The sequence below is a fragment of the Centruroides vittatus genome, unplaced genomic scaffold (genome assembly GCF_030686945.1).
Source record: "Centruroides vittatus isolate TY-2023 unplaced genomic scaffold, ASM3068694v2 contig_738, whole genome shotgun sequence".
Taxonomy (NCBI): Eukaryota; Metazoa; Arthropoda; class Arachnida; order Scorpiones; family Buthidae; genus Centruroides; species Centruroides vittatus.
In genome coordinates, this window is record NW_027122474.1 from 2,030,413 (window position 1) to 2,040,970 (window position 10,558).

Genomic DNA, 10,558 nt, shown 5'->3' on the forward strand with positions numbered 1-10,558 from the left:
AAAAGCGCTTGTTCTGTATTGTTTTTATGGCCACTCGTTCATTGGAAGTTTTAGATACGGCCAAATGAACGGTTCCGAAATTGCCTTTTCCTATTTATTTGAATTCATAATCATTGAAATTATTTTGCTTAAATTTTGCACAATAATCAGGTCCAAGTTCAGAATTTTCCAGATTATTTTCCGATTCGCATTTCTAGAATGGTGAAATTTTTCAGTTGTGTAATTTGTTAATTGGAAGACGTCAGAAGGAACGATGTCTTACCTGAGAACAGGAAGTCTCGTCTGACACACAACAAAAGAATTTACAGAACGCATTTGTGCAGAATTCTGTAAATTTTGCTTTTTTCTTGGGTTTGTTTCCTTGGAACTCTGGATCCTCTTTCTTAAAAGAAGGACACTTTGTTCCAAGAGACTTCTTGTCAATCTACAAAAGTTATTGATGATTTAACGTTATCGGAAAAGTATTTATAAAACCACGAAAACTGTTTTAATTCAATCTTAGTAAGAAATACTCTTGATTTTCGTAGAGAGAAAGTAATGACTTACATTTATAGGGAAGTCTTTATCCTGCTGACCATTTGGTTCAGTCTTATCGTCTCTCCTGTAAAGAAATTCGATTATTTCGTAACTAATATGAAATAAATTTCAAATATAAATGTAATTAATAAGGAAATTCACTTTTTTCTCTTAATTCTCTCACTCCACATTTGCAAAAAGAACTTTTGAACGCAGCGAATCAGTTTTGCCAAGCTATTTAAACAATAGAATATTGTTAAATGCGACGTATTGTTAGCAATTGTTGTGGTTCTTTGTTATGAGATTACATTTCGTATTAAATCACGTGATTAAATATTTGAAATTTAGTTTTCAGTATGAAAATAAACTTTTTGAAGAAAATTATTTACGAAATATTATCATTGTTTAAAATATACGATTTTCTTACATTGTCATTAATGACAAAACGAAAGATATTAATAATAATAAACAATATCATGTTTATTGTGATTTATTTAATACATTAGATAATAATTTCATTATTTATCGAAAGTTTGTGTAGAAATTTACACTGACGAATAAATATCACTATCCATTAGTGATGTTACGAATAGTATCAATATATTCGGCTCAGGCCGAATACCGAATATTCGGCCAGGAGCGTGGCCGAACGGCCGAATATTCGGCCAAGCTATTCGGCTTGATTAATGCACATACGAAAATTGGCGCGCAAACCATATTATGGCAAGGATCGCACCCTCTGCTTTCTATTGACCCGCTGTCACTACGATTTTTTCTTCCAGTAGGTCTAAATTATTTAAATAAATTAATTAAATTATAATTATTAAAGTTAATATGAGATGTAGTCTAACGTCTACCTCTAGTGCCAAATTGGTTTATAATTTATGTAATAGCCGTAAATAGCCCGATATGATTCGGCAGTTGTTGGTATTTAGATATAAGTTATTTTATTTGCAATCGATCTTTTTAACTCTTTAATTAAGCAATAAAATTTTGTTTTTACTACGTATTTGTAGACTGAATAGTACCCTAAGATATACTTTAGTGGGGACATATGGTCTAGTTCAGATGTGGCCAAACTTTTATCCCTTAGGGGCTACTTTTTCGGTAAAATATAGGGTACGTTTACTTCTGAGCTAATTTTACCGTCAGCACGCTCAGCCTGTATACTTTCATCCGAGCGCCACGCTCATTGGCGTATACTTTAGAGCTATGTGACGTCATGTTTAGCGAAATTGGTAAGCTCGGAGTGCTAGCTAGTTCGTTGTCGAGCTTTGCGCTAATTCAATATGGCTGCTCCCATGAAAAATTGCTTTCTGTACAAAAAGTAATAAAAATAGAATTATTTTTGGAAAAATAAACGGCAGAAAGTATTTTTATTGGTAAATTTCAATTATTTGTTGTATAAAATGTTTACAATGATCTTTTTTATTGTGTAAGGTTCAATAGCTTTAGATGACTTTTTTCATAAACAGATGTGAATAAAATTAAGTTCGTCTCATTGTTTATGATTAAAAGTGAAGTTTACCTTATACGCGTTTGGAATCTTCAGAAATGTTATGTTCAGAGCATTAAATAAATCGTAAAGAAATGAACAGCATTAATAATAATCCAAAACTACATAAGTTCGTATAAAGGAGACTTTCAAAAGATTCTCTTGTAAGTCTAAGGTGCTGTTTAAAATCGGTTGGATTATAAAAAGGTACAGTCTCTTCAATAAATGTTTCTATCTTATTTATTTGACCTTACTTTTCTTTTTTCTTCTTTTATTTCTTCTACAATTATATCCACAATAAGATCATCCTCGTCTGATTCGGAATCAAGTAGTTCTATCTGTAACGCAACATTTAAAATAGCAGCTTTGACAATATTATTTGCAGGAAACCTCCATATTTCTTGTTATCGTTCGCGTTTACTTTCGAACTGGACATGTAAGCACGAATACACATGCTAATAACGTCACTTCCGGTGTTCAGAAGTAGCACTATTAGCTCAAAAGTAAACGCACTCATAGTCTACGGACGACTATGAATATGGGCAAACAATTTTAGGATTTTTCATAGATATTTTAATAAATAATTAATAATGATAAATAAATAATGATAACTTTTTATTTTTTTTCGGCCTGTACTTGGTTTATTCATTCTAAAATAATAGGGTTAAATATTAATAACATTTAAAACAATAATTACTAAACTAACATACCTGCTTCTGTTCACTGTATGAATAAATAAAAAAAAACTAAAATCGAAAGTAAATTCAAGTGCATAAACAAGGAGTAACAAGTGGATTGAAGCCAGGGGCTGTCACGTTACTGTCTGACACATGATTTTGCGCCATTTTATGCGATTGCCATTTATATGCGCACGCGTTGCGACTACAATTAATTTAAAAGTTAACATTCATTTGCATTGTTCATCGGAATAAATACAAACAGTATGGATACGTTGCACAGATTATTATTGTAAGAATAAATTATCGAATTAAGATTTTTAAACATTAATTTAAGTGAAATCAAATTGTTCAACTTTAGCTTCGCGGGCTACTTTCAAAACCTTTGCGGTCGACCGGTCTACGTGTTGGCCATCCCTGGTCTAGTTTCTCCCCAGTTGTGGAACAGTTCAAATGTATTATTGGGAGGTTTCTATTTGTGAAGTTTTGTGATATTTTGTTGCTATTGTTTTTGTCAATATTTTTAAAATTAACATGATTTCAAATGTTATCTTTTGTATATAATGAGAAATGCTCATTCTTTGCTTTATATATAAAGTAAATTATATATTAGTTACTCATCTTCTAGAAATAGATAAATAATTCTTTCATTAAACACGATAAGTTTCAGTAAAACTTTTCGTAAATCATTTTAAAATATCGTAAAAAATATTTAAATACGTGTATACGCGAATACGAATATAACATAATTAACTAAACAATAACATTAATGCTCGATACATTATAACCTACATGCCATCAATGCCATAAGATATCGGGCTAGATAAAGGCTATAATATTATTTAATTACGGAATAATTTAATACTAGAGTTAGATGCTATTTCTCACTAACCTTAATAATGATAATTTAATGTTCAGCATTAATAAAAGTTACCAAAATGATTAATTTACTGTGTTTTTGTTATTTCTTACTCCCGTTTTTAGGTATTCGGTATTCGGCCGAATAGCGAAAAATAGGCCGAATAAGCCGAATATTGGGTAGTAACCGAATATTCGTTACATCACTACTATCCATAGTACAGTAGTCACCAATGAACTTTGACCAAGCCGCAGTTAATATGCCATCGAATAGATAGGTTTTAAAAAAAGTAGCTTTGAATCATTGCATGAATGTTTTACATAATTTAGAACAAATGTACAGTAATTAATCTTTATTTTTCTAAATACCAACTTGATAGTTTGCAAGTTTAACAAAATTGATCCAGTCAAAGTTCATTCACAAGCATCTCTGGCTATATCAGGTGTCTCTGAATGATTGTCAGGAATCGTCTTTTGTTGAATTCTTTTATTGATTTCTGTTGGGCTATTTTTCCAAATATCCGTGTTTATTGTGTACCAGCTCCAAGCAATGGTTTTTGCTGTGATGTGAATGGGAGTCAGTCCTGCATGCACCAACAGATGCACTGTTGGTGCGGTGCGGTAAGCCCTTGTGATTTTGATTGCCGCTTTACGTTGAATTGATAGAAGCTTTCTTCGGATATGGCTGTTGTTAGTTGCCTCCTGCCAAATTGGCACTGCGTATAATATAGCTGGCTCAATGGCCATTTTATATATCAATTTGCTGTTTTCGAAGTTAAGGCCCCATTGTTTTCCAATAATCCAATTCATCAAATTAACTCTTTGATTAGTTTTTTTACAAATTTCATCAATATGATAGGTGTATATTTTGACCCAAACCTCAACTGGCACCTAAGTATTTTAATTTTTTGACTTGTTTAATTCTATTACCTGCGATCCGCAGCTTGAGCGTTTATTTTAACTGGTCATGTTTGTTTTTCCTAGTACAGACTAGGGATTGGCATTTCGAGTAGTTAATAGGGAGGTGATTTTCGTCACTCCACTTATAAATTTTATTTAAAGTGTTGTTGGCCTCTATTGTTAGCTTATCGCAGTTTTTATTCGCGACCATGATTAAAAGGTCGTCTGCAAAAGCTTGAACCTTGAGATCTATGTTGTCTTCAAACGTCTGAAGGAGTTGGTCGAACACCAAATTCCAAAGGCTTGGTCCGCTTTTTAATCCTTGCGGACAGCCTCTATATATACTTTTGCTAATGTGGATGAAGTTTGAGTGGTATTCAATTTTTCTGTTTTGAAGGTAACTGCCAAGTAGTTTGATTTTTCTGTATGAGTTGCTGATTTTTTTGAAGTCTTTTCATGATTATCGGCCATTTCAGATGGTTGAATGCCTTACTATAGTCTATTGAAATAATGTAAAATATGTGGAAACATAACAAATTTCAATTGGATGGTTCGGTGATGGATATCGCCACCTCACGGACATTGTGTTTTCTTTGTTATTTTCTCACATTTATGTTTTGTAAATTTATTACTGTTTGACTGCTCCATAATTTAATTTTAAGTAATTTTTATACATTTTCTACAACTGTAACCACTGTTAAATTATTAATAAATGGGTCTGATAACTCTCGTGAGAAAAGGCGAGAACAAAAACTAGTATGGCGACCGTTAGTTAAAGCAAATTTTGTGGTGTCTTTTTTAGCAGAAACGAGAAGCATAAACACAACGATCATTTATTACATAACAGCAATAAAATCAATTTAACATCTAAAACAACATAAAAAATAATTTTTTCTATTAGATAACTTCCAACTTGTTTGAAATAATAATTAATATTATGAAAAGATTTATTCCTGATCTTTCTATTGTTCAGTCTTGCTGACACCTTAAAGAAAGCTTTGATATATATGTTAAATACATTCACGTCATTAAATGTTACAAGTGGAAACATTACAGGTTAGGATAAAAAATTCTAAACACGTCTCTATTTGACACAACAATTAACGTGGTTAATTATCAAATAATTGCTTTGTGTACAGTCCGTAAATATTACATTTGTTGATACTTGACGAAATTCTTAACATCTGTACGTTTACGCTGAATGTATTTCGAATGTAATTTCGTATATTCCACGCACACATCGAATCTATGAATATGATAAAACTCATTATACCTTTCTACGAAAAGGTATGTTTTGAGGACGTAAACATGCTTACCCTAAGTAAACTTCGGCCGGAAAATGTTGTGCCTTGTATGCTAGAAACAGCCCTTTTATTGGGAAAGCATTCCACAAAGTTCAAACTATTTTATCTTTAATTATATTTTCATTTTACAGACATAAAATTAAAGTTAATTCAGATAAATATCTTGGAGTTTTTCCAAGTAGGATATTGTATATTATTGGGAAGATCACGTGGCAATATTAGGATTTCCTGGAAAATGACAAGTATATAAATTATCACTTTCTTGAATTTTTTAAGTATAAATTATTTATAAAAAATAATAAAAATTTTAGAAATTAAACACGTTTAAATTCAATCAAACTATTTTCAATTTAATACTTCAAGCATTTTAAATGCCTTTTAACAACGTTTATACAAATACTTTGCTTGCGTCATTAATTCTGCAAAATATTTTAATATTTCTAATATTTATAAATAAAATTGCTTATTGAAATTTTTTTGACGTCACAAATACAATCACTCCTATTTTCAATTCTTGAAATGAAACCATTATATATACTGAAACATTGATATAACGCTGATCATCATTGGTACGTTTCTACGCCCCTAAGGCAAACGAATGACGTCTCGCAGGATTTATGATGCAGTATGTTAATTGTTTTCCTCAAAAATTTTGTTGGAAACATTCACATTTTTTATAAATTTTACCATATTACTTTTACGGTTCTGATATACATAAGAGAAAAAAAGTATGTCGATCGGTCCAATACTGACCCCCAAGACTTGCACTCGGGGACCTATAAATGTCGAGAAATAAAAAAAAAACATTAATAATAATGGACTCGGGGTTTGTTCTGTATATATGAATGTTAATATGTTTGTGTGTAGGTGTTTGTTTGATATTGTTCACTCACTTTCAAGCTCGATAACTGCTGTGTTTTAATCGAAAATTTCTGAAATTTTGTATGGAGACTTGTATATTTGGGAATTAATGGTATTAAATTTTCGTGGTAAAGGTTGACAGGGTGGAAAGAGGGGGGTCATGCGTCATATTTCGAGTGAAATTGGACTTAATGACAATTTTACTTGTTGTTAGCAGTTACATTTCTTTTTTTTTTTTTTTCCTCCTCTTATAAAACTCATCTCTACCTTGAAAGTTAGGCTCTTGGCCGTTTTACTTTTTTTTTTATCACAATGCCCAGCTACAATGTTTAATCATAATTTTAATTTATTTCATTTAAAATATACGCTCTACATTTCAAATTAGCAATGGCTTGTCCGTATACATTATACTTTTCCTTTAACAATAGAGTCCTGCGGGTCATCTATATATAACACATCGAGGAGGAATATTTGAATTGAAATAACCTGACATCCGGTTTGCATCAGTTTGCAAATTTTTATGGAATTAAGCGATATTAGGGAAGTTCGTAAATACTTCGTAAAGGCTTTCTTCGTCTTTCATCCATTTTCGTTTTCGAGATTAAGGCAAGACAGCCGAACTGACGACAGTAGGTATTTATAGGTCTACAAGTTTTTCAAATTGCATCCCAATAAATGATCTGCATTAATATCTTGTCTCAATAAAATACCTCCCAGAAGTATGGAAAAATTTATAAAGTTTTAGAATGATGGAAGGAGTAATCAAACATTTTTATTTGCGAGTATTTCGATCATTTTATTTCTTTGAAAGCTTGCCTAATATTTCCTTTTTCTGCCATAACATCAGTTAAAGGATAAAAATTGCTAATTATTCTAAATTATTGTCAATTGCAGTTATTTCGCAAATACATTAATCGATAATTGCTTTAGGCATGCTGCCTAATTTACGAAAGAATCGCGTGTTAAAGAATCATTTCTTGGTATAAAAATTAAATTTTCTTCATTTTCAATTGGTCAGAAGAACAATAATCATTTATTCAGCTTCGGATCGTTTATTTTTATTTAGGCATGTATCCAGAATTCTATAACTAGTAGAAATATTTTTCTAGTGGCCATAATTCTATTCACGCTGCATAATTTACAAATTGTAATTTGATTCATTAATTACAATTATCAAATTTCTAATTAAAATTAACGAAACAGAAGTATACTTGAAGCTGTGAATAAGAAATCCGGAAAAGGTATGTAATTTGATTGGCAAAATAGCATTTTCTATAATTCGATGTTAATCGTTACAGTCCAAATGTCGAGTTTTGTCCTCATTTAACTAATAATAATAATAATAATGCTTTATATATTTAAGCTTAACATTAAAGCAATGTTTATAACAGATTGTTGTAATATAATTATCGTATTCATATACTACAACAGGGGAAAAAGTTTTAATTTAGATTTCTATATAAATACTTTTTATGGAATTTAGGGATGTTAAGTTATAAATTACTCCAATCTACTCTTACTTTAACTTTATTTTTGTTTTCATTTTAATATTTTCTTCCATAAAATTCGAAAAGTTGTGCATTATTCGTGAATCTGCAAAATACAAGTCTCGAATATTAATGCACTTCGAAGAAATAGTTAATCCTATTTTATGCGAATTTTTGTTTCTGTGCATATTTAAGAAGCCAATTCAAGCATAAATCACACAATCTTCTGTTTGAATTCATGTTATTAATGGAAATATGTTATTCACGATAAGAGTCAAACGTTTTAAGTTTGTTTTTCAAATGTTCACAGATAAATTTTAATAAAAACATAACAAATAACAAGTGTATTTATTTATATAGATAAAAATATGATGATAAAAGCTGCAAAAATCTTCTGCTGAGAGACGAACAGTCCGAAATGCATATCGATTTTGAAATAAAGGATATTAACTTAATGGACAATTAATCTTTAACGGAAAATATGCATGAGTTAAAATTAATAGTCTATTTAACGTTACATAACTTTTCATACTTACGGGATTCATATTCTCACCTACTCCTGTAATTATTATGTCTAAATAATTAATTTCTTTCTTTTTCACATTTTACTTTAAACTGAATATATTTATGTAGCATGTTATCATATTCACTTATTTTTTCCGCTAAAATTATATTAATTTAATTAATTGAAATTAAAATAAGAATATATTGTCAACATACCGGACATAAAAATTTCATAATCAGTCTTGGACAGATACATTTCTTCTTATTGGGTATCAAAACCGACTCCGTCGATATTCCCTCTACTCGAATATAAATAGATATATATTTGGAGGGAATAAGCAGTCCATTTTTACCTTTAACCTGCATCTTCCTTTCTCTTGCAATAAGCATTGCGCATAATACGTTAACGTCTATAGGCTAACGTATATATGGTCAATTTTTCGAGAGGAATAGAAAAAGACGATTTTATTAAAAAATAATTGGCAAGAATTTTACTTTATTCCAAATGTGTTTTAGTGTATGCTCGTTTGCTTACGTTATACTTTTCCGATTGTAATGTATACATAATAAGAGAAAGAATTGAAATCGTATCAAATTTAATCCTCCGTGTTTTTTGCAAATTTCCACATTTTGAGATCGCCTGAATCCAAAAGTCAAGAAAACGCTTAGCAAATCTGAAAGTAAAGATTAAGTAACGAAATTTGACATGGCGGCTTCTATATGAGAGGAATTGATAGTAGTAAAGTTTGGTGATTAAAGGTCGACAGGGTGGGGAGATAGAGGGAGTCACATATCTCGAGAGGGATAGGACTTAATGAAGATTTTATTCGCTATTAACGTTTTATAAAACACGTTTTGTAAAGTGTTAACAACGTTTTATAAAACACACTCCTACCTTTAAAATTAAGATTTTGCCATTCTATAGTAATTCAAAGTATAAAAAGTATTTTATGAGAACATTTCTTAACAGATAGCGTCACACACAATTTATTTACGTTAGAGCATCGATTATCTGACCCCCCGATCAACCGACACATCGGTTAACCGACCGCGTTCTAGTCGGCAAATTCAAATGTCCGCTAGTGATGTGGCGCTACAATATTTGGCTATGTCTTGGCTACTTTAACATTATTTTGTTAAATTTCTGCGTGCTTTAGCTGGCAACACTAGCTCGCCACTAAAGGGAGGCCAGTATTTAAATCAGGCTTAATTTTATATTTATTCTTTATTTTTGTATTTATTTTGTGCAAAATAAAGAAATAATTTTTAACGATACAATAGCGATGATTATTATTTAAAAAAAAAAATTATTAGGCTTATCATCGATGAAAATTCAACGCGAAGTAGGTTAATAGCGATATACTAATATACTAATTACATGGGATAAACTAATATACTACTATACTATACTAATAATGTATTTTTTCATACTTTTCGGTTATCCGACTAACCCCAGTCCCCAATTGAGTCGGATAACCGATGCTCTACTGTATTTTGCTTAATAATATAAAACTTCATTTTTAAATAAAAACTCATAACAACCGAAAAAGTTACGCAAATCTCGTTGCTAGATTTTTTTACTACAGTATTATTAATTAATGTCTCTTCTACTATCGAAATATAATGTTCAATAACCATCACTATAATTTGCTGAGTTTTATCAGCTTTAATTAATTTTAATTTATTATCCAAAATCTTATTTGCTGGCTTAATACTACTTTTATATTTAGCCAAGATACGTTAATTTTATTTGATTTATTTCATTTTTTTTGAATATTTTCTTTTAATCTAAAGTCTTTAAGAATCTAAAAGCCTTATCATTGATGTATGACAAGTCCGAAATATTTGAACAAGAAGGTGAACTTAAAGAAGAGCAATGTTTCTCTATTGACACACAGAAGAAAACTTTGGCTCCAAATTGTTCTGTAAGGTTTTCTGCCGTACAGAACAACTACA

At 30.5% G+C, this 10,558-nt stretch overlaps 1 long non-coding RNA gene across 1 annotated transcript; it reads right to left on the reverse strand.

Annotated features, from left to right (window-relative positions):
• Nucleotides 1–288: 288 nt before the first annotated feature.
• Nucleotides 289–760, reverse strand: LOC136980962 (uncharacterized). Its single transcript, XR_010881630.1, has 3 exons — nucleotides 679–760; nucleotides 547–601; nucleotides 289–424 (listed from the first exon to the last, which is right to left on the reverse strand). It is a non-coding gene; the product is annotated as an uncharacterized lncRNA (long non-coding RNA).
• Nucleotides 761–10,558: the final 9,798 nt, after the last annotated feature.